Genomic DNA, 26,083 nt, shown 5'->3' on the forward strand with positions numbered 1-26,083 from the left:
AAAACACTGAGGAGTGCTAAAAATTATTTAGTAGATACTGCTGACAGATATGACTTTTGACAGCCAGAAATATTAATGCACAATTAGGGAGGACACCCCAAAAGCACTGAGGAGTGCTAAAAATTATTTAGTAGATACTGCTGACAGATATGACTTTTGACAGCCAGAAATATTAATGCACAATTAGGGAGGACACCCCAAAAACACTGAGGAGTGCTAAAAATTATTTAGTAGATACTGCTGACAGATATGACTTTTGACAGCCAGAAATATTAATGCACAATTAGGGAGGACACCCCAAAAACACTGAGGAGTGCTAAAAATTATTTAGTAGATACTGCTGACAGATATGACTTTTGACAGCCAGAAATATTAATGCACAATTATGGGGGACACCCCAAAAGCGCTGGGGAGTGCCAAATATGAAGAAAAAATAATAAACCTCTATCCTCCTCTCTGCACTAGCGATTTTGGTTAGAGCAATTGCAAGAACAATATTGTATTCTCTGTCCCTGCTCTAATTAGCCTATGACTACACCCTGCTCTCTCCCTCTGTCAAATGGCGATGGATTGCTGTGGAGGCGTGTATTTATAAAGTTGAAGTATCGCGAGAACCGAGTCCCGAGATCCGACAACGTCACAATGACGTTCGGCCTCGATTTGGATTCGGAATGGGCGGGAGAGTACCGAGCTGCTCAGCTCGGTACTCGGATACCCAAAGTTCGGGTGGGTTCGGTTCTCGGAGAACCGGACCCGCCCATCTCTAGTGAAAACCCACATGCTTTACCATATACTGTCCTCACCAAAGGACTTTAAGAGTATGGTCAAATGATAAGGTATTTAACAGTCATTGCCTTCTAACACACTGCAACCTAGAACATACTTGCCGACATTCAATAATTTTCATCCGGGAGCTGCATGGTGGAGATGGGCGTGTAGGGGACGGGGCTTCGGAAATCGCGTCATTTTAGCCCCGCCCCCGTGACGTGATGGCGCAATTCGCGTCATTTTACACCGGGAATCGCGGCGTTTGAACCGAATTCTGGACAGATCAGGGAGATTGCCATACTCTCCCGGGAGTCCGGGAGACTCTCGCGAAATGCGGGAGTCTCCCGGACATTCCGGGAGAGTTGGCAAGTATGACCTAGAAGTAAGACATAAAGATATCTATATTGTGGTGTGCAAAGTGGTTAAAACTCTGTATGGGGTACTTGACAGGTGACATCTCATGTTTAATATCTAGCTTGAGAGTTTGATCTACAAGGTGTAAATTGCTGATGCTAAATGTTAACAGCACATTGCTGTCCATGGGTTTATGCAATGTGTCTCCCAATGGGGTCTGTCAAATAGTGTATGGTTATGTAGCTGATAATGGGGTTTATGCAGTATAACTGGCAATTACATGTAACTACAATGACATGAATACAGTAAAGTGTTCAAAACCAAACATATACATGTTTGTACAAATACAGTGTATAAAGTCTACACAACCTTATTGATATTGCATGTGTTTGTGATTTAAAGTATGAAATCAAGTTAAATTATGTCCAAGACTGTCAAGGAGGGGGCGTGTACAAAGTACCGGGGTCTGGGCACCCTGGCAAGCCTATGTAGTGGGAGTAGTCACCAACCTGGTGTGGCACGTCCCCTTCGGTGGCTATGCAAGGGGCCCCAAGAAGTTGCTGAGATCCCCCTGAGGAAGACTCACCACATGACGAAACGCATTGGGAATGCCCTCTATGACTCACAGAACATATATCTAAACAGGAATTACCTCCATGCGTTCCACACTGTGAAACACACGCCAACTGTCCCGCATCTACAGAATACTGGACTTGTGAACCACCGGACAGGATTTAGCCTCTTTTTGAGACAACCTCACACCAAGTAATAGGACTGATAACCCGTTCTTGGATAATCTGTTATATGCTATTTGGAATTGATTTTCTTGAATGTTTAATTGTTACAATTGTTTGTGCACTAATAAATCCATGTTATTTTACACCTATATGTTTAGAACATTAATGTAACTGCTCAATTCATGTTCCCTTAGGGGAATAGGTACACTCAAGCCTCACTTGGTCATAATTATTGGCAATTTATCTAACTGACATCTATGAGTTAGAAGGATCACGCAGATGTTTACATTCATAGATGAACGCTGAATGCTTATTTTGTCGATATATTTGAGATTTTGGACTGGAGATTAGGTTTACCTGTGCGCATGTCAATCCTGTGCGCATGTCAATTCTGCTGTGTATTCAACAACAGACTGTTCACTTGCTGCCTAATGTATCGCACCCTTTGACAGGTGCCATTGTAACAAGATTATCAATGCTATTCACACTACTTGTCAATGGTTATAAAGTTGTGGCTGACTGGTGTGTGAGTATGGTGTATGTGTGTGCAGAGCCGTAACTAGGCATGTGCGGGCGGTGCCGTCACCCAGGGCGCAATCCCAAGGGGGCGCAGCAGCCGCCCGCTACCTAGCCCTGTATCTGCAGGCTTTTACGCATGTGCGTTCCACTGACAAGAAGTTTGGCATTTGGAACACAAACTTGCGAACTTCCTCTCAGTGGATGTGTTCCACTGCAGAAGTGTAAGAAACCCCTCTAGCCGGTACAGCACAACCCGGAGGCTCTGCCAGTCAGGTGTTCACTGGAGCCCCTAGTGGTGGGGACAGACTTGGCTGCAGACTAGAGAGGGTTGTGAAGTGCGTACCGACTAGGGAGAACCCAGGAAAGCGGAGTGAAGTCCAGGCACGGGTCGAGGGCCGGCAGCAGACAGGGAATCCAATACACAAGCCAAGGTCAAGGGTCACAGGCACGGTAGCAAGGTCCAGATACAGGCATGAAGGTCAGGGTCACAACAAACACAGGCAGGGTCCAAATCCAGACAAGGGGTCATACACAGGCAATCCGATCGTAATATCCACAAGACAGAACTGGGAACACAGCAGGTCAGCAAACTGGCAACAGGAAGCTATAACCGGCAGTGAGGCTTCAGACCTCACTGCCCTAAATACCAGAGTCAGCCAATCAGAGCCTAGCTCTGAAATCACCCACAGCCCCTGCTTGATAAATATATTAAACTACATTAGCCCGCAGGCTATGTTTATTTTCTGCGCACGTGCCCGGCTGTCCCCAGCCGCCAGGACGCGGCGCTATTGCAACTGGCGTCCGACCGTTGCCTTGGCAACGGTCGGGTAGGCTCCGGAAATGACGTCCCGGTCATCAAGGTGACGGCCGAGACGTCAGAGGGCACCCGAAGCGAGCCGCAGCTTGTAACAAGAAGTAAGTAAAAGGCTGAATGCTCCATTATCGTGAGCGCTGGAACAATTTGATACTGTCACCGCAGCCAGGGTTCATTCTGTTTTCTCTGAGATCTGGAATAAACGCACTGACAGCACAATGACAGCGTGTTAACATATCTACAGGCCGATGCACAATGTCCTGCTTCATCTGCTTAGTTGCTATCATTTCTTCTAGCTCAGGTCAACAAGGGACCCAGCCGCCCCGTACCTCCGGGCTGCGGGCACGGACACTTCGGTGTCTCAAAGTTGTGAAAGATTGGAGTGTGGGAGCCGGGCGCTTAGCGGAACAGTCAGCTGAGCCATTTGCACCTCGGTAAATGGGCTTGTTTAAAGTGATTCTGTTTACTGGATAGCATGAAACTTTCAAGAGAGCCACAGGGCTAACCTGCATTTCCTATTTACATAAGTACTTCACTGCAGCATTAAACATAGATGTATATTCTTCACTCTGCTGATATATATTAAAATGAAGTTTCATTGGTACAATATACAATGCAGTATAAACCGATCTCCTACTGATACAGCATAATACACAGGGTAATTGACAGTAAGGGGACATTTTTTTGGCTATTCCTGAATTCTATAAAGAGAGAAATTGAAAAGAATTGCTGCAGAAAGTGGTTAGATGCTAGCCACACCCCCATATTAGTTTGGCCACACCCACTTGACAAATGTCACTCCCACTTAGATGGGGGGCGCCGGTGCCCTGTCTTGCCCAGGGCACTAAAATGTCTAGTTACTGCACTGTGTGTGTGTGTGTACCAGGGCCATCTTTTCCATTGGGCACAATGGGCAGCTGCCCAGGGGCCCCACGGGCAAGGGGGTCCCATAGGCAGGGCTCTTAATGAGAATAATTAATCCTGCAAAAGAAAAAAAACCTGCAATAAAAACCTTCAAGGGTCACTGAGCAAGTACATCTATCTATCTCTATATATCTATATCTATATCTGTATACATCTATATATCTATAGCTATATCTAGGGGCCCCGGTGCACTGCTTTGCCCGGGGGCCCATAATGTTGTTAAGATGGCCCTGGTGTGTACAGTACACACACACACACACACACACACACACACACACACACACACACACACACACACACACACACACACACACACACACACACACACACACTCTGGTGGAGTTATCATAGAAAATAGTATCAGTGATACTATTCATGTTCCTTAAGATGTATGAAGGCTATAAACAGGGTTTGCAAACAGCATAAAGGATACTTTAGCCAGATACCATAACATACTCCCACAGTACCCCCCAATGTGTGATCTTCACTTGTTCTCTCTTCACTGCATGCCCTGTGTTTATACAACTGTCTCAGCGTGCAATAGGTTTTCTGCCAAAATGCTGACTGGCCTTTCTGAATGTCCTGTTAGAAGTAGTCTTCTCATCTTACTAAAGCAGAGGTACACAATGGGACTACGACAAAAGGTTTTAGAAATTGCCAACAAAAAGCAAAACAATTGAACCAGGAATTATGCTTAGCAATTTAGATGTAAGAAATATATCTATTCTTCTGTATTGATATTTATAACTGCTTCAAGCATGATGTAAAATACACCAACAACAATAATAAGAGACTTTATTGAAAACTCAATTTTTCTCTAGGTATCAAAAACACATTGTAAGCTCAAGGTCCTGTACGAAACGAACTACAGTTGATGCCTACACTCTCATGCCATGGGGCTCACAGGTTGGCCTGTGAATGGAAACTGTTGCAGGGGGACATTGATGAGGAAACCACAAAAACATCTATATTGGATGTGCTTTAATCAGAGCCTAATTCTCAGTGCGCCCAGGGCCAGAATAGGGTTGGCAATAGCAAAGACTGCTTGACAACTGCTGCACTCTTCTCCATATTAACACAGTACTATGTGGCCAAACAAATGGTGCACATGCAATGTATCAGGCATAGGGTTAGTTGAGAGCTGTGGTTGCTGATCCTACACTGGAGCCGTTGTCAGACGAGCTGTCTTTCTATGACGCATGCCGCCTATTGTGATGTAATAGATGGATCGTAGTGTGTCACAGAAGCGCTCAGTGATATACGGACACCTCCGCGGATCACTCCCTCACTGGTGTCAGGGGAGCCCGCTGCCCATCATGTCCCTATCGGGGTCCGGATCCCTCATAGAACATGATACCCCAGGAATAAGACTTCACCCCTATTGTTTCTGTCATCGCCGTACTCACAGCCGAGCCCCAAACCACCAAAGAGAGAGGTTAGTCAGACTGCGGGTTCCTTCCCATAACGATCAGTGTCTTATTACTGTACTTGTTGTCTCCATCATGCTCTGTCACTGGCATGCTCTATCCTCTATCCCCGCAGAACTACAAGTATCAGCATGCGCTTCTGCAGACTAGGTACAATAAGTTAACGAAAACTTTGCAGATATATGCACTTGTTCCGATTTTATCAGGAAAAAAAAGTAGGGTTACTATTTTTTAACTTGCAAAACCCCTATGTGTCCTTAGTATGTCCATGCATGCTGAGTGCTTTTTTTTTTTTTTTACTAATGAGATACATTATCTAACTAGCTGCCAAATGTAGTTTCATAATTATTGTATATTGTTGTGCGCAGACACTTTACACATTAATGATGCCGTTTTGGAAGGATCGAGCAACTCAAATTTAGTGAGTGTATATATTAGTTTTGCCTTTGACGTTGTATTATAAAGTTTGGGTTAATTTACAAGTAAATTCAGTGTAAAAATGCACATTTGCATTTTCACCAGGGCACAAACCACTTGTAGTAGTGAAATCACAGTGTAGACAAATACATCATGCACACATGCTCCCCATACTGCTGGTTGATATTACATGCCCCTGTTTATGCATAAAATAATCTTCAATATTTCCATTTGACTGTAGGGGGCACAAATATGCCTGTCTATAAACTATTGATGGTGTTCTTAATGTGATTTTAATAACATATATTTGGTGCATTATTGGATGACTAGCAATGTAGTCTGGGTATTAAATGAGATTTGTAATTTTACTGCAGTTTAATCACTGGATTTTCAAATCCAGGCCAAATGAACCCTGAGTCTAATGCTCAGGTAATTTAAAAAAACACATATTCCAGCCAAGGAGTTTTGTAGTATTCAAGGCAAAGTGACTAAATGCCACAGTAAACACAGGCACCTTTTTAGATTTCATATATTTTCTAGTATATGAATCTATGGTCGGCGTTTGCCGTCTGTCTTAATTTTCCTGCCTCGTAGTGGAACAAAGCTGTGAGACACTGGGTAGATATGTTGTCCCAATTAATCAAAAATATTGGCAGAACTCTCAGCTCCTGCCTTTGAGCATCAGAGATTTTTGGTACACCTCACTATTTCTGTACAAAATCTTCCTCCATATTTTTCACTGACTTTCTCTGGTTTGTGTTTATTATTCCAATCTTTTTGTCAGTACTTGTCCTCAGGGTGAAGGAAGTCTAGTTGCACATTGCTGCTTTCTACACTGAGGCTATATCCGCCACCGTAAACCTGTGTTTAATTGCTCGTTATATGTGCAACGTTCAGAAATAAGGAGAAATGCTAGTTGCGTTTGGCTAGTTTACCACGTGCGCCGGTGTGCCACTACCCTAAAATTTCTATTTCAGTCAAAAGTACTTGTGCAGCACCTGGTATATTTTAAAAGTTCCACATGTTCTGTTGATTTCACCTGTGATTCTGTGACAAGTCCTGGGAAACATGTTGTTGGATAACAATTACTGCAAGCTGTTAAATATCCATGTTGGTGTTTTTTTTTCCAGTGGCACCTTTTGAATAAACATTTATTTAATATTAACCATGGGAAACTTTATAAACTGTGTTTTAGCATGCTATCAGTAAAAGACTAACAAGCTACATTGTAAAATATCAAAACAATGACTCTTATGCAGTAATAAAAATATATGTCACATACATGGTTAAGTCCAGATAAGCTGAATGCTTATGTAACATCTTTCTTGTGTGTTTCATTGTCTTCTGGCTGTTATAACACTCGCGCTTAGAAGTCTAAGCCTTAAGATATGGCCAGCTGCAAGACACAGCCGAGTATTAAATCACTTTGTGATCCAGTAATCTGTTTCCAACCCAAGTCCCTCCGAAGATTGAATAAATCGTGATGGATAGCGACTCAGTCACCTTAACATTCGCTTCTTTACTGTCCATAAGAAAACCTATTAATACATATAAAATAGGTTCTGAGCATAGCATGACTGGTTTGATGGAGAGAAAGCATAGAGGGATACAATGGGAAGCTAGACATGGATTAGTGCTCAGCGGCACCTGTGAATGATATGTTACAAGATAAAATCATGACTGCAAATATTTAGAAATCTCATCAAAGACCATTAAATCACAAATTGGCGAGGTTTAAAGATTACAGGAAGCGGCAGCACACCAGTGTACATTCCTCTGTATTTTAATGTATGACTGACTTAAGTATAATAAGCTTTTCTTTAATTACCCTATCAGTGTGCCGCAACTTCAGAAGCCAAAGACCTAAATATTTAACAGGTGTGCATCTAATTTACATATATTTGTATACTAAACTTGCAACACATCTGCTTGGAGTTATGTAAACACAGCCTGCTATTACTATAATAGGACAAATCTGTGCAAACATCTCTGATTATGCCCAACTGACATTGATGGCAGTTTTAGTGCAATACTTGGGCAGGCAGAATACTGTCCATCTAAAATATGTTGCAGGAAATCAGAAAGCTGCAATGCAATTTTCTGCAGCTTTCATCCATGTGCCACCGTCCAGGCAGTTACATTAAATAATGTGATTTGGGGAGCGTATCCATCCCCTTTAACTGTATTTAATATATTGCTTCACAAACCTCTTACATAAGGCATCTCTGTGACCACATTTCTATCTCACATTTAAAAAAAAGTAAAAATAAAAGATGCTAACACACAATTTAATGTAGTGTACTTTTCAGTTTTTATTGTTTAATCTTTTATTCTGTTTGTATTTATTGCTTTTATTTCATATTGTAACAACATGGCCTGATTAAGGGTTCTGGACACCCTAGGCTAGTACATCTGTAGCGCCCCCCACTATCACCACCACCTCCAATGTATAGGCGTATATGTCACACACCGGTCTCCAGGTATCCCCACTCCCCCCATGCCCTCATCCTGATTCTCCCCTTTGTGCATGCTGTCTTGTCAGCAGCAGTCTGCGCCTGTGCAACTGCCTCACCTGTACGTACGTACGTACGTACGTACGTACGTACGTACGTACGTACGTACGTACGTACGTATGTCACAGAATAGGTAGCAGATGCTGTCTTCTGGAGTAGACCGTTATACTTAATTCACTCAGCAGCAGGCAGAAAACAGTAGCCAAAATATGGTGTAACTAGCCTCAGCTAGTTTTATTAGACAAGAAAATAATGATACATGGGCAAGCATGTTGGCTTTAACTTACAATATTGTCCCTCTCTAATATAATGTGTGCTAGAAATGTGCTCCCTATTAAAAGGGTTCTTGCTGCTTTAAATCAATAAATATAGACTAATAAAAATAAAAATTGATCCCTGTGTGAGAAAATCTTATTGAGAAAACTGATCTTTATATGTGTGTTGTGTGTATTTATAGTAATTGTACACAAAAATCTGGTAAAAATGCTGATGGTTTCCATTTTATACATTTATGGTGTGAAGAATGAAAATTCAGTGTTTTATACATTGTACCTGTGGTAAAAAAAATATTGTACCGCCGGAACACCCGGCACGTTCTTAAATGACCACCATAATACCAGGAATGATTGTGTCTCGCTCTATAGTGACGTCATTTTGGCCGTATGGCCTGTTAATGCGCCGCATTTCTGTAAAGTCTTTTTTCCAAGCTGTCGGGGGGGGAAAACATGAACGGTTATCCCTCCATCCCTCTTATCATATAGGGCTAAATGGTGTCTGTGTTTAGGTACTCAGTATTTAGTACCCAACCCAGCTGGATGCTAAGCGACAGAGCAAAGACACAAACACACGGCAGGTCATAGCACATCTAGGAAACATTGCCACACAGCAGTGGCAGAAAAGGAAAGTGGAGCAAGATGGAATTGTCCTTGGACCCTCCCATCAACCCTTATGTAAGATAATGAAAATGACATGTACATTTTACCAAAGCAAGCACTCCAGCGACAAGGAGTGCCACTTTTGTGGCTGAAGTGCTTGGTTTGTTTAGGCCCCCAGAAAACAAGCTACCAATAGCTTAGCTGCCTTAAGCCCAACAGTGCTGTCAATGAACTCTACAGGCCTGATTCATTAAGGATCTTAACTTAAGAAACTTCTTATTTCAGTCTCCTGGACAAAACCATGTTACAATGCAAGGGGTGTGTTATGAGCGTTTTGTCGCTATCCGATAACGATTGTCGAATCTCGATTTGTGTTTCCAACGCACAAAGATTTATTCTCAAAAAGTAGCAGAATATATTCAAGCCAATTAATAACAAGTACAGCCGTTACTTATCGCAGGCGCTCTGGATCCAGTGTACAGTCATTCAGTCCTGAAGTCTGGGGTCTAGGTGACTGAACACTAGATGAGGAGCTGCTGCTTATATGCAAACAGAGATACAGTAAAACAATGCAAAGGTGTGGCTTGCTTCTATTGGTCCAGGCATCAGGAGGGTCCAGGGGGTTGCAGATCATAGGCTAGTTTAAGCTCAGGAATCCAAAGGAGGGGGTTATCTCTCCAGGGGATGGGTTCTGATCTTCCCGCCAAGATTTCTAATCATAATAGTCCATAATTCCTTAACATTAATAACTTGCGTATGCACTCTGCGATCCCTTCGCAGAGTAAACCGGACAGTCGCAAATGTGAAGGGGATTAGTATGATACCACACATGACATGATTCCTTCAAAGTGTACCATATGTTTTACTGATATGCATATAACTTATAATATTACACATAAATACTACTATATTTCGACATAAATGACTATGTGTTGCAACTACCATTAATGTGTACTATTTTACAAGTGTGCGTGTTTAAAAGACTAAATACTGTTGTTGCCACGTGTTGCAGCTGCGTACGGCCTTCCACGCCGTAGCGTGCCGTACGCATCTTTTCAAACAAAGATAACCAAGTTTGCTTGATTTTAATTGAAATGACTTTATCCAATTTGCTGACTTCGACAGGTGCAAACTATTTTTCTGTTTTGCACATAAGTTAAATACTGACTGTTTTTTCATGTAGCACACAAATATCAACTTTAAATTTCAGTGTACAAATAAGCTATCAAGTATTTGTGTGCTACATGAAAAAACTGTCAGTATTTAACTTATGTGTAAAACAGAAAACTGGTTTGCACCCCTTGGTTTTGTCCAGGAGACTAAAATAAGATACCTCTTAATTTAAGATCCTTAATGAATCAGGCCCTACATTACTAAACCGTGGCTGCTCGTGCTGCATCTTTAATCTCCTTCTCCTCTCTGGATATCATCCTTGAAGAGCTGCCAAACTTATATAGACACAGGAATGGATATTACAACTGGAGTGGCCTTACATCAGCTTCAGACAGACTGTGAAACGGAACATGTGGGCAGCATGGAATCTGTCATCTTGGAATATGCTGCATTGAATAGAGATTTAAACCAATGTATAGACGCAGTTGAAGAAACCGTACTTAAGTTAAAATGTGACCCACCGGATGAGATCCCAGGTTTAAGAGAGCTTATACACGAGAGATACAAGGAGATCGTCATCACTCAGAGAACTCCTATTACACATTTGGGGGTATATTTACTAAACTGCGGGTTTTAACAAATGGAGATGTTGCCTATAGCAACCAATCAGATTCTAGTTGTCATTTTGTAGAATGTACTAAATAAATGACAGCTAGAATCTGATTGGTTGCTATAGGTAACATCTCCACTTTTTCAAACCCGCAGTTTAGTAAATCTAGCCCTTGGAGTTGGTGAAGCAGTGAAAAACAAAGTATGTGGTCACACGTACGAGAGAGAAGCAATTGAAAGGATGATTGAAAACAAACTTCAGCACTTATAGCACATGTAGGTAACATTGGCACACAGTGGTAGCTGAAAAGAAAAGTGGCGCAAGATGGAATTTTCCTTTGGACATTCTCACCCACCATTATAATGGATCTTAAAAAGGACATGCATACTTTAGCAAACCAAGCACTTCAGTGACAAGGAGTGCCACTTTTGTAGCTGAAGTCGTTGGTTTGTTTGGGCCTCCCACAAAACAAGGCAACAATGGGCGTAAAGCATCTAAGGTAACAGTGCTGTCAATGAACTCTACAGTGGCAAGATGTTGTCATCATCTTCAGCCTCATCCTCACCCTCATCAGTCTGTGCATCATCCTAATACAATATTAATTCAACCCCGCAGGAAAATACCATTACAGAAGTCTCTGTAACATAAATGTCAAAAACAAAAATGTAAAAAAAAGGTTTTTAACTTTTTAAAGAAAAAAACTAATTTTTAATAAAGATGAAACTTTACTGTAGAAAAACATAAAATTACCAACATGTCATTTTACCCATATATTAATAAGCATTCCAGCATCAGCTAGCTTCCTTCTCTCATCTAGATCCCAACACCTGTAATCTACATTGTCATCATCCTCACCCTCATCAGTGTGTACATCATCATCACTCAATACGAATTAATCCCGGCTGGAATCCACCATTACAGAAGTCTCTGTACTTTGATCTAAATGCCAGTAAAGAACTTCCTCATGGATTTTGTAGTTAATTTTACGACAGAGCTGTCACAATTTTTGGGCAATTCTTTTAGACCAGACCAACTGTCAAAATATTCTGCTGAATCATCTGCATCATTCTTGGGTCTCTTACAAAACCATATTTTTTTTACTAGCGATAGAAGCCCGAGAAACTGAAGTAGGGGAAGCCGTCGTGTCAGGTACCACTTCAGCTGTCAACTTGCTCACTAGGAGCTCATTGCATCTCTTGTGATCTGGGACAGTGGGAAATAAAGAGAAGACATAGCTCTTAAAACTACTATTAAGCATAGTCACCAAAATGTAGTGATATGATTTCCAGAAGTTGATAACTCTTTGATCCTGGCAAAGCGATTAAAGTATTTTATCGACAAGTCCGACATACTTAGCGTAATTTCTTTGTTTCGTCTCCGCCTTCAATTTTTCAAGGTGCTTTTCCAAAAGTCTAATTAAAGGCATCACTTTGCTCAAGCTATTAGTGTCTACTTTGAATCGTTTCAACACCTTGCACAACACTGAATGTATTTTCCACTGCACTGAGCTAAAATACATTTCCCCTCCTTGTCATGGCTTGTGGAATAAGTGTGGATGGCTTTTGTTGTTTCTTCGCCCTCCCAAGCATATATATAAAGTATAGAATTCCACCTTGTTACCAGCTCTTGCTTCACTTGGTGGCAGGGCAAAATAAATTGTTCTTGCAGCTGCTGTAATTTCCTACATGCTGTTGCAGAATGCCAAAAATGTCCCGAAATTTTTCGGGCCACAGACAGCATCCCCTGCATGTCCCTGTTGTTTTTCAAAAAGCTCTGTACCACCAAGTAGATTGTGAGAACAAAACAGGGAATGAGATGAATTTCACCCAGCTGTAATGCTCTCACAATATTGGTGCTGTTATCAAAAATCACATATCCTCAGGAGAGTCCAACCGGGATAAGCCATGTTGTAATGACATCCCTTAGTTTTTCAAACAGGTTGTCATCAGTATGCCTCTTAGTGAAGCTGCTTATACACAGAGTAGCCTGCCTCAGAATAATCTGGCGTTGTTAAGTACATGCTGCTGTTGCTGTTGCTGAAGACAATTCACCAACCCAGTGGGCTGTCACAGTCCTATAATCTTTAGTTTGCCTAGTTCCACTTGTCCACATATCTGTGGTTAAGTGTACAGTTGGTAGAATGGCATTTTGTAGCCCAAATAATTACATTTTATGGAACCTTCTGATGGAATTTGGTAACGGGGACACAATTAACTGTCTAAAACCAGCTGCATTAATAGTGGATATTGGACGCAGATCTAATACTAGCATAGTCCCCATGGCGTCTGTCATCTGCTTTGCAACTGGGTGACCGCTTTCATACTTGCTTCTGGGTAACCGCTTTCATACTTGCTTCCTCTCGCAAAGGATTTTTTAACAGTCAATTGTTGTAAACTGCCTAGTCTTCTTCTTGGTCTACTTCTGGGTTGAAGATCCACCCCCAACAGCAGCAGCAGCGGGACTAACGCTCAAGAATTCTTCAGAGTAATCCTGAATAGGGGAGAAGTCATCTAGCCTTAGCAACTTGGATGCAGGACTAACTCCGATCACTAGTGAGGATATTTATGAGGAAGGTGTTGTTGGTGTGGCTTTTCAAAGGCTACTAATGGTTAGACAACTGTTGTCAGGATTGGTTAAAAATAATTGCACACATAAGAGGTGGATTTTTTGTCTTATGCCCAGGGATGACAATGGCCTTCTTATCACTGGCAAGAACTGCTTCCACTGGTGCAGGACTTACACAAACCACATCATCCTCATCAACATCCTCATTAGCGCCTTCGTCAGCTACACATATATCCTCTCATCCTGTTGCAAATACAAAGTGGTATCCTACATTTGTGTATCATCGGCTACACTAACAGGAATATCGCTGACAACCTGTTTGAAAAACCAAGGGATGTCATTGCAACATGGCTTATCTCGCTTAGACTCTCCTGAGGATATGTCATTCGTGATAACACCACCAATTTTGTGAGAGCATTACAGCGGGGGGGGGGGGGAATTCCATCACATTCCCAGTTTAGCTCACACAATCAACTTGGTAGTACAGAGCTTTTTAAAAAATGACAGTGACATGCAGGAGATGCTGTCTGTGTCCAGAAATAATTTGGGACATTTTTGGCATTCTGCAACAGCATGTAGGAGATTGCAGCTGCTGCAAGAATAATCAAATTTGAGGGGGCATGTACTTTAGTCCAGCGCAGTGGAGAACACTTTTCCTGTTGTGCAAGGGGGTTGGAAACGCTTGAGCAATAACTAGAAATCCGACAGCGACCAGCCCTACAAATAAAATCCGAATTTATCCAAAACCGATTGCAAAATAAACAGACACTGTAAATCTCCGATGGCAGCAGCATGCTGACAGCAGTTTATTCCGAATGGACAAGTCTTCGGCACTACAGCTTGACGTCATCGCAACCTCTGTCAATGTTAATTTAAAGCGGCAATGTCGGGTTAAGTGTTTAAACACTTAACCAGAGGGGTCCCGACATTTCCTCTTTGAATTAACATTAACTTTGACAGGAGGTTGGGTAATGCGCTTCACTTGTTAAGCAAATGTCTCTGTAAATCTAACTCACAGCTACTCAAAAGTAGAATATATGGGGGTGTGAGTAAGTGCTACACAGTAAGTGTGATTACACAGATCTGTTTCTTGTTGTGTAGATAGTTTTCCAGTTCCAATCGGACTCACCGGTGTCGGCTCTTGTACCCAGCGACAGCCTTTGCACCTGCAGCTCTCTGGCTGGCAACACACCTCAGCTCTTAGCAGCAGTCTGACCCTTAGCAGCAGCTCTGGCCCCACATTTTTCACACAACAGTATCCAACAAGACTGTGTCTTCTCTCCACAATGTCTCCTCAGCACACCCCGTGTTTCCCCTGACACTTTTAGTCTCTTGCAAATGCAGGAACTTTTTAGCCCACCTCGCAGCACAAGGTTTTCCCTGGGTCCTAGTGTGTCTCCAATATTACCATGTGTCCTGTTCCACAGAGTCCTAGTGTCAGTTTCCGGGTATCGCAAAGGTGCAATTCACATGTAGTGTATATATTTTCCAATGTCCAATGAATGGATTTTGTGCCTCTTTAAGTGTGGGTGATCCAGTGTCCAATCCATAGACCCAAAGGTTATAAGCAAGTTTGTCTGAACACAAATCTCTCTCTCTGTATTGGCTTCCTCCATCTTTTCCCAGGTAGTGAGAGGGAGACATTGCAGACTGATAAACTCTTTTATTTATACCGAACAACTGTAGTTGTAATATATAAATAAAATAAAATTCCCTTATTTTGTGTGGGATCATTTTACAAGCCAGTCTGGCCCTGTATTATCAATGGATTCTGCAATCTATCTGCCAATGTCTCTCTCACATTTCATTATGTTCTTTAATTTACTGTCACCTTGATATAGATGATTTTTATGTTGTCTAACCATTTATATATTGCATTAGGCATTAAACACTTATAACTCAAAGAACATGCACATGCTCCTTTATCATTCATGTGATATATAGTTATTGATATTTTACTGATTTCTTTGTGTATGCTGTTAGTAATTGGGCTGAAGCCTTTAGGAACAAACTGACCCTCACTATACAAAGAAAACCCTTTTTCTACAGCTGTATTCCATTGTGGCAAATAGCATATTAAGTGAATGTATTTGTGGCATTAATATCAAGCAAGTATGTGTATCCCCAAATCAGGGCTGGGTAAATTTCAGGTGATTGCCAAAATTTTGTCCTTAAAAATATTCTGCTGTTTAAAAATGTATATAGGTGCTGCTGGATCATCTTCATTTTCTATTACTTAAAAAAGGGAAAATAGTAGGTATGTATGTATGTATGTGTGTATGTGTGTGTGCTTGTGTGTATATGGGCATAGGTCATTCCCTAATATGTGGCTCGCTTTTCAATTCATGCAGCCTAAGATAGGGCTAAAGCTCAGTATTCGGCATAGAATAGATTAAGTGCAAATGTAGGGTATCACTGACGGGCACATTTTGTCATTCCATAGACACAAATATTTAGTGAAAGATATATGCCAAACACAGTGAAAAACAAGATTTTGTTTCTGTGGGGGCGAGCTAGTTAAGTCTCTACTTAAAGCTGCACAGTCATGTAGTGGATGCATTTTACTAACCTTCTGGCAAACCTAGCTGGAGCCTTTTCACATAAGAAACTGTTCGGGGAGGGAGTGTCATAGCTGACCAGCTGAGTATCGGTGTGTGGAAAATCTCATAATGTACTTGTACTATACTTTTGTATCCAATGACTTTAAGGAAAACAAAATAAGGGGTTGGGGTAGGAGATGACCGAGGAGATAAATCAATTGGCGGTAATGTAGAGGATATAATTGGCTATCATGCAGACGTGTGTGGTATAACGCAGTGTGATTTTTGGACTCGTGTCATTGAAGTATAGAGATTCTTGTGATCCATTGCCCCTTTCTGTGTACTCTGAACTGTCATCGTCTCGCTGCCTTACAGTTTATTGTCATTTGTTGGTTGACATATGTTGTTGTATGCCATGCGTATTTATAGTACTTGTTAGACAAGTTATTCTTAAATGTTGCCAGGTGGAGTGTTTAATCAGGGATAAGAGAGAACAAGATGTCTGGGTTAAACAATTAGTGGATGCAGATATAATGCTATAAAACTTTTCATGTTTAGCCAACAAGGTCATTGTTCTACTAGTACCCAGTATTCGGCACCATCTCTACAGGGAGACAACAGTCCCCAACCACCGTGGCTGAAGACGCTCCAGGGTTAAGCCTCATCACTTTTCCACCTATGACAAACTGACTACCTCCCCTAATCCACCCACCAGTAGCTCCACCTCCGTGGGAACACTGAGTACTGAGGTGTGTTCGTGGATTGGTGACTAGGAACTGTGCTTCCGTCACATGTATATGCTTTACCTTCATTGCATCTGTCTGGCGATTGTTTATCCGCATGTCTGTATTGCCAGCTACAGAATAAACTGCATTTTGGTTGCAGCAATCTGCCTAGGTGATTTTAAGGAACCCACTAGGATGTGTAGTCCTCACATTGTGGTGAATGGTAGGGGGGGGGGGGGGTTAACCCTAACCCCCCCCCCCCCCCCGGCCCCCAAAAAAACCCAAAAAAAAAAAACCACCCTACCCGCGCGAGAGCGCCGCAGCTCCGTTTAGGCAGCGCTGTACTATACAGCAGCCGCGGTGCTGTCAAAGAAGCGTCTGCGGCGGTGCTGTATACACTACAGCACCCCCGCGGACGCTTCTTTCACAGCGCCGCGGCTGCATTATAGGACAGTGCCGCTATAGTGCCCATTTAGTTAGCGCGGGGGGGGGGGGTTTCTGGAGATCCAGAAACCCCCCCTGTGTGCGCCACTGGGCTACTGGGTTCTTAATTGTCATATAGACTGTAAATATCTGTGTGTACAGCTACAGCAGTTCCTCTGAATGATCATCTCATTATCACTTATTTATGAGGTGCAACAGATTCTGTGGATGCTATATAGTCAGCAATACACAATCATAATGCAAAAAAATATTGGAGCAGGAAATCAAATAATAGCAGGAGACATAACTTAGAATATATAAAAACCTTTACAAGAGGGCAAGGAGGTGAGAAATGGAGGTAACGAGGGACCTGCTTGTAACATTCTAGAGGGCTGAGGAAATATACAGAGATGATGGGGTGATGGGACACGTGTGGAATGGACAGGTGGAGCTTGTGGTGGAAGTTGTATTAGGATGGGGTGGGATAGGTAAGTGTGAAGAGGTGAGTGTTGCGGGAGCGCTTGAAAGGTTGGAGATGTAGCAAATTGCAGCACCGATAGAGCTGAGTCAAAAGTATAGACCTCAATGGCTGGTGGCCTCTGCTGCAGCGTACTGAATTAACAAGAGGAGGTACCCACTAGTGGTAGTAATGCAATGTAACAAACAAATAATAAAAGCAGACCAAACATCAAGCTCAGTAGGACCATTTGCACGGAACCTAGGGGTAAGGGAGATTGTCCTGTATACAAAGAGTCATCCCATAAAGGTTAGCCAATAGGAATGCTTTCCTGGGGATGCCAAGCCCGATACTTAGACAGTCATAACACTGTTCAGTGCTAGCTGGGTATTACGGTTCGCGTTGGACAAAGTTGATCGGAGGGAGGAGCTGAATCTCTGAGCCACATTGGTGCAAAGACACAAACGGTGTATCCAAGTGCTTGTACTAGGTCAGTTTAAGTACAGTGTATGTTTTGTTAGTTTGATGAAGAACACCTTGCTGTCTGAGTAAACACGTTACAATACATTGTCTCTCTGTCTGTGTGTGTCGAGGTACCCTGGTCTGTAGTCGCTTGTCATGGATCTGCTTTAACTGGGTAATTACTTTGCGAATGTTCTTTATCACCACACCTGTATCATTTAATATAGGTATCAAACCATTATTCTATATAGAGTACAATGTAGGTTGCACCATAATTTTGTAGCATGTTAGATTAGGGCGACCTTACACGTTCAACCACTGTTAAACAAACTTTTTTTTGTATATAATATTTTACATGTAAGCACTATTGTGTTTGAGCGGTTTGTTGGTTAAACATGTTGTGGAAGCTGCAAGTACATGGTATTAATGTACCCAGGTGAGTCCAGACCTTAAAAACGTGCACTAATTGTAACTACCTGATCTATATTTTAGCACATAAGGGGACTCCTTTAGAGTTGGATGCATTTTGCGCTCTGAACATATGCATTCTTTACCCTATTCACACACAATATAATGTAATGAGGTGTCATATACACAAGAGAAAATAGTGTCATAACAATGCTATGTGATAGTAACATTTTCCTTATGAAATGTATTGAAACACCCACATATCCATTGTTTACCACATTAAAACCCCAGTGGAAATCTGCAGTAGTTCCAATAGAAATGTCAAATAGGTAACCCGAATAGACAGCCACTACTTGGTATAATTAAGCCGCAACACTAATGACTTATGTGCTCCTCATCAGGAGATCCATACATCTTGGAGAGTTAACACACAAGCAACCAATCAGAGATGACTACAGGTGCGCACGGAGGATTGTCGGGGAAGGGGGGGTTCTCCCCGCTGACCGAAACCCCCCCCAAAAAAACCACGAGAGAGCATGCGCAGCAGCTCCGTTTCGCCAGCGCTGTCCTATACAGCAGCCGCGGCGCTGTCTAAGAAGCGTCTGCGGCGGTGCTGTATACAATACAGCACCGCCGCGGACGCTTCTTTGACAGCGCCGCGGCTGCTGTATAAGACAGTGGCCACTTAGCGCAGGGGGGGGGGGTTTCTAGAGACTCAGAAACCCCCCCTGCGTGCGCCACTGGACTAGATAGTGTCATCATTGTGTATTTTTATATCACGCCCTCAGTATTCACAAAAAAAGATACGCCTTCTAAGAAGTGTATCTATGGATATATTCAAATCTCTTTACGTTGCACCTTTATGTGATCACGCCCTTACACTACTCAAATTGTGTTTGGTCGCTACTGTTCCGCTTTTCCAGGTATTACACTTCTGCATGGAGTCTCTAAGACAAATCTAGATCAAAATCTTGAAAAATGCCTGTGCCCTCTGAGGTACAACATTTTCACAACTCCCTGGCAGGGAAAGGTTTAAACTACTGTACATTTTCACATATGATGGCTTTTCTGTATAACCCCCTACTTTCGTTTCTAGTGATCAATAACCATTAAACTTCCACCATAGCCTCAAACAAAATTGAAATCTAAAGGGCTATTAAAAATATTGATATTATAAGAACAATTATCTGTATCAGAGATGCTTTTATAATATCCTCTTGCATATAATAATGAAGAACAAAAGGAGAGACAGAACCAATTTAACATGATGTTGTAGGCTTTGATGTCTAAAGAGAAAAATGACCTTGATTCTTTTTTCAATGTCAAAAGATTCTCTAGCAGAGATTCATAACTGGGCTCTTGGAATTCTGGGTAATTGTCTACAGCTAAGCAATAATTGTTTTGCTGCTACACTATAGGAAAATTATTTTGCAGTGTTTCTTAACATACAAGTTATAACCTCAAAAATTGTACTTCATGCTATTTACAGTAGTACCCCATGCTCCTCTTTACAAAATATTATTCCATCTGCCACATAATTATCTCCATACATGTGTTTTTCCTATGCGACTGCACAAACAAAACCATTCTATCTAATTCCATAATTCCATAGCATTCTTACTGTCACAGCGAACGGAAATACAGGTGTATAATTCTTCGTTGCCTCCATTGAGAATTGGCTTAAGGATTATGATTAGTATTCCTAAGAATGCTGTAGCAGGGTAGATTTTCCAGTGATGAGTAGCAAACTGGTACAACATGAAGAGGTAGTGGTCCAAAGGGTGGCATGCAAAAAGTAGAGGGCTGTATACAAGCAGACTCTGGAGTCAGCAGAAAGGAGGCCAGCATGCTATCTGATGTCTACAGAGCCTCTGAATAAGTGCTGAGCATTATCCTCATAATGCAGTGGTTCCCAAACTGTGCGCCTAGGCTCCCTGGGGTACCTCGGCGATCTCACAGGGGTGCTTGGCCAGGGCCAGTGGTAAGCAAGTCGGGGGACTACTTGGTAATTATTTTGTCTTAGGGGTGCCTTGAAAAAACTTTGGAGACCCTAAGGGTGCCTTGAACTGAAAAAGTTTGGAATCCACTGTCATAATGTCTTGTTTTCTAACATAGTGGTGGGGCTAAATCCAACAAGCCACTAACCTTATTATGGGATAATTGGCTTCCTAAGAGTGGCTCAGTCCCCAATATTTTGTTATCCACCTAAGAACAGTTATCGGCTCTTAAAGCATATTATAACTGCTTTTGCACAAAATATTTTTAAACATGTAAATCAATTTGGTGAAATGTAATCCATATATGTACTATTGAAAAATGGCTAAATGTTTATTATAATGTATCCCCTGCATAGACCTCTGCAGACTATTTACAGTACTAGATCTTCATGTCTTTCTCTCAGAGAGAATCTAATAACAGCATTACATGAAGATTGTCCTGTTTCACTCTTCTTTCTATGTTGTATGATTTATTTTAATTTTATGATTCTTTGCCAATAGGCATGAACTGGATTTACGCACACGCTAGACCACATCCTGCCCCCCGTTGGGGAAAAGCTCTGTTCCAAATTCCCAGACCTGCCGTGAATTTGCTTTTCTGCTGCTGCTGAGTATTTCATGTGATTGTAAATAGCTGTGTTTTCTGTCTTTTGAAATCTGAAACTGAAAGAGGATCAATTTTACCTGGCTATAAACTATACCTGATTTTAGTGATAGTGACAGTCCAGGGTATTTTTCCCTTCCTCTTTATCTCTTTATTGCTTTCTTGCTCATTCTATCTGTATCTCTTTATATCTCTCTCTTTCTCTCTGTATCTCCCTCTTTCAATAGGTATATCTGTATCTCTCTCTGTATCTGCATCTCTTTCTTTCTCCCTTTATCTGCATCTCTTTCTGTCTGCATCCCTTCCCTCTCTTTCTCTCTGCATCCTTCTCTCTTTCTTTCTACAGCCTTCTCTCTGCATCACTCTTTCTTCTTCGCTCTGCATCCTTCTCTCTTTCTTTCTGCAGCCTTCTCTCTGCATCACTCTTTCTTCTTCGCTCTGCATCCCTCTCTCTTTCTTTCTGCAGCCTTCTCTCTGCATCACTCTTTCTTCTTCGCTCTGCATCCCTCTCTCTTTCTTTCTGCAGCCTTCTCTCTGCATCACTCTTTCTTCTTCGCTCTGCATCCCTCTCTCTTTCTCTTTGCATCCCTCTCTCTCTAAAGTAAAACTTTTTTCTGAGCATGCCATGAGTATCAAATAATTGAGAGCAACTGGGTTACACTTTTGAATACCTTTTTTCTTCTGTGTTTTCATGAAGTCATGAAAGCCAGAAAGCACTCAAAGCATCACAAATATATGTAAAATATAGCTCAAAACTATCTCTGCAGTCTCTGCTACAAAAGTCTCATGCTTATTCCTTGTGGTTAGCTGTATTGGTAATTACTGTAATCGCTAGCCAGTAGGAAGATGCTGTTTAAGTGCATCACTTGCTTTTCTTTAGCTGCTGAAGTTCTGTTTGACCTGCTATGAAACTTTGTAACTTAGACTCCCTACTGACTACTTTGTAGCCTGCTACTTGTGGATTCTGACAGCACTCTGATATCTTTGTGTGGATGTAATGGTTACTTGCACAGATGTTCTCAAAATGGGCCTAAATTAGACTAACAAAAACTCACCAAAAAATTACATATTTCCGCCCATATGCAGAGCTGTACACACCTTGAGATGCATAAGGCTCTGCATTGGTAGCATATGTGCCTTGTTTACTTCTGGTTTAGGCAGTTGCGCCCGTAGTCGTCATCATCATCTGTGTGTATTTGCACCTGCAAAAGATTGGCCTCCTAACAGCTGTATAAGTGTGTCTGTGCAGGGCTGCATGAACCGTATTCTCATGCACAGGCCTTTACGGTACTCGGACTACGTTGGCCCGCCGTCCCGTGTTCTGTCTCTACAGTCATAGGGAGGCGCAAGTGCTAGATATGTGCAAGTCTGCATTGACGCATACGCGTACATCCTCTTTATGGGAAATCACTGTGCGAATTTTGGAAATTTATGCTATGCAAACCAATGTAAGTCCACTAGGCCTATAATGCACAATTTAAGTTCAAAAATACTTTAAGTTCTCATAGTTATACTGTGCAGCTACTCAATAATTCACAGACTTTATGCAGGCAATTGGTCTTGTAACTTACTATTAATAACCACATATATCTTTTCACTTGTCTCAAAATATCTCCCTGCTCAACCTCTCCACTCTGCCCAAGATCTGTGTCTCTCATTCACACTCATTACTTGCTCCGTTTCCATGTTTGGTTACATCATTTTTTTGCACGCTGCAGCTAATTTGTGGGAATCCCTTCCTTGTACAACAAGACTTGCATACATACAGCTGCCTACATATATTTAAAATGAATTGGGGGCAATAGTATGTGGCATAATGTGAACTGGGGCCAGCACTGTGTGGCATAATCGGATCTCGGACCAACACTATGTGGCATAATGGGAACTGGGGCCAACACTACGTGGCATAATGGGAACTGTGTGTGTGTGTGTGTGTATATATATATATATATATATATATATATATATATATATATATATATATATATATATATATATATTTGTGTGTGTGTATGTACCATTAACACACCTGGGCTAGTCTAGATTTTAGCCAACACACTGATAGAAATAGGATGCTGAGCCCTGTACTACACAGTTCACAAAATCTTACATTTTTTTTCTTTTTGTACTCAAACAACCTTCATAACCAGAATTATTGTGTGGCTGGATCATAACCCCAGCAAGCATTTTTTTCAGTAGCTTTACCAATATGCAAAATATGTCACTTCACATCATATAATCCTGTGAGTAGGGCCCTCTTACCTATTTGTACATTTATTAATATCCGGTCTTGTTTTATTACTCTATTTGGTCCCAATTGTAAAGCGCTGCATCCATGCTGACACTATATATATATATATATATATATATATATATATATATATATATATATATATATATATATATATACATATACACATATAATATACTCTGTGCTTTGACAATGGTATTATGCTTACCAGGATGGTTCGTTTGTGGATGTCTAACTGGTAGGCTTTTCTATATGAATATGGTGTTTGTTGCTGGAATGTTGGCTCACCCAGATACCGGCTGTATGTACTTTATACATATTTTGTTCTCATGTTACTGCTTTCTGCTGTAACTAGCTTTCTGCATTTTTTTTATATTCAGGCTGCGTGTCCTGTTATTACCAGTAGATGGGGATGTTTCCTGGTCTATATTTATTAACAGTATGCATTCAAATAAGAATTTACTGCAGGAATTTCAGTGGACTCCACATTTGATAAATCAGGCTGTTGAATAGCAGCAATGTATGCATGTTTTTTCATTATACTCCGTCTTGGTAAATGCATCAGCAAGGATTTATTATTAATTAGAGACTATGTGCCTTTCTACATCACATTGAACTGGTAAATAATGCAAAACATCAGTGGAGCACATATGAGCTTACAATCTATTCCAACTTAATGTTATTTCCTTTTAATCTTATTACCTAGAGACAATTTTTGTAAATATATACATCTATTTGGTGACTGTGTGCAAAGTAAAATACACCACAAATTGTTATACTCTAGAAATAGAGGACGTTGCTGAGATGTAATGAATCCCCAGTTTATAGCAGAATATTAATTTGTTGTTTCTGCTACATTTATTATTTCCAGCTGGAAGGAAAAGCTCCAAGCGGTATCGTAGCCCTCTGTGGTGAATTCTGTGGAAGTAGCAGGGTTAATTAGACAATATATAATAGCATCTGTTAATTATAGCTTAGTGCTGTCACTGCCCTGCTCATCTTGGTGTGCTGGAGTGTGGTCCGTTTGCTCTTGTGCTGTTCTGTCCGTGCATTTCTTATACAATATGTTTATTACCTCTGCACTATTAACCACATGCGTTTTATGAGGATAGCAAATTAAAATGGGCTCCGGGTCTTGTGACATATCTATCCTGGGCTTGTTTGAGATATGCACATCGGGAGAGCGAGGATGTTTTTTCTGCACCACTGTGTAGACACTCTATCTATGGACAGTCTGACAATAAACTGCTGGCAGCTTTTGCTATCTCGTTATCTAAATCGCAGGGCTGCGCTCAGCTTTTCTGCTCCCCTGGCTTCTTTGTATGCTGCTTTCTTTCTGGGCTGCGATAAAAGCTTTCACAGAGTGTTACATTTTTATCCCAGCAACACATGAGAGGGAAAGAAGTGGTGTTTTTCTTACAGGAACAGGGCCAGTTTAATGGAAAAATACTTTTGCTTGTATTTCTGATCTTCAACCAGAAGCTTTACAGTGTTGGCATTATTTGGAATTACATGCTATTTGTTTTGAGCCTTGTACCAGGTAATTTTAAACCTAGAGCTGCCTTGCCCTGGTCATTAGAGGATACAGTGCCTTTGATTTCCAGGTGCCAGCTTTTATTTAGTCTGCAGTAAAAGTGATTCCTTCTATACTTACAGGTGATCTAAAATAAGACATGTCTGTAACAATAGAACTCATTCCATGCAGCCATACAGCATATGTTACATTTTGGGCCCCTACCCACTGGCATAAAAGCATGTAATGGGTATGATAATGCAAACCATTGGTTCCAATGATCCCATATCCACTAGCATTTTCGTTCTGGGGTATTTGCATTAATACAGCATTTTTTGTTAAAGCTGACTTCTGCATTTACTTGCATTCACAGAAATGGAGTATATTGGGTTAAATGGAGTGTGCTCCATTGGCCAAACCCCTCACCCATCCAACAGTGCATGTGCTTGCTACCAGCGCATGTCAAGCACTATTGCATCTGACATGTGGTGTCACTGTTGTTGAACTCAACGCCGTTACTTATCCCCACAACATTTGGTGAAAAAGAGAAAAGTTACTGGGGTAAAAGGCCTATCTGCAGCCTAGTTGTCCTGAGTAAGGGTAATATCAGACAGGCATTTCTGGCCATGAAACAACGGCATTCCAAAATTACGATACAAATGTTTGTCAAAACATGTGTTTTGACAGGAGAATCACTTTTGCACAAAACGCCCATCTGACTGCCCATTATGAGTGAACATGGGGTGTGTTTTGGATATCAGCAAACATACAGATTTAGTAACCAGGTGCTTAGTTGTCAGCATTTTAAAATAATACCCAAGGAAACTTTGCTTCTAAGCATGTGCAACTCAGTATGTCACATGTCAAGTTAGACATTACATGCTAATAAATGTTATTACACTGCAATGCCCAGCGTGACTTGTTTACTAAACTTGGCTACAATGCAATTTTATAGCATTTCAAATATTCCTCTTCATTTGATGTTAAATTGCAAAAGCCTAGAGAATAAATTTAGAATGTAATATCTTCCAATATGCTGAATATCTGGAAATATATGGTGATTTTGT

The 26,083-nt window shown here is 41.3% G+C and overlaps 1 protein-coding gene across 4 annotated transcripts in view; it reads left to right on the plus strand.

Annotated features, from left to right (window-relative positions):
- TSPAN4 (tetraspanin 4) overlaps positions 1-26,083 on the plus strand; it is a 366,079-nt gene that overhangs the window by 86,365 nt on the left and 253,631 nt on the right. Inside the window, exon 1 of one of the 4 annotated variants that reach the window (XM_075187846.1) lies at positions 5,426-5,551. The exons of the other annotated variants lie outside the window; for them this stretch is intronic. The gene's annotated coding sequence lies outside the window, so the exon portion shown is untranslated. Of the gene's footprint in view, positions 1-5,425; positions 5,552-26,083 lie in introns of those variants that run through there. 4 annotated transcript variants of the gene reach the window in all.

The sequence above is a fragment of the Mixophyes fleayi genome, chromosome 10 (assembly GCF_038048845.1).
Source record: "Mixophyes fleayi isolate aMixFle1 chromosome 10, aMixFle1.hap1, whole genome shotgun sequence".
In the NCBI taxonomy this organism is placed as follows: Eukaryota; Metazoa; Chordata; class Amphibia; order Anura; family Limnodynastidae; genus Mixophyes; species Mixophyes fleayi.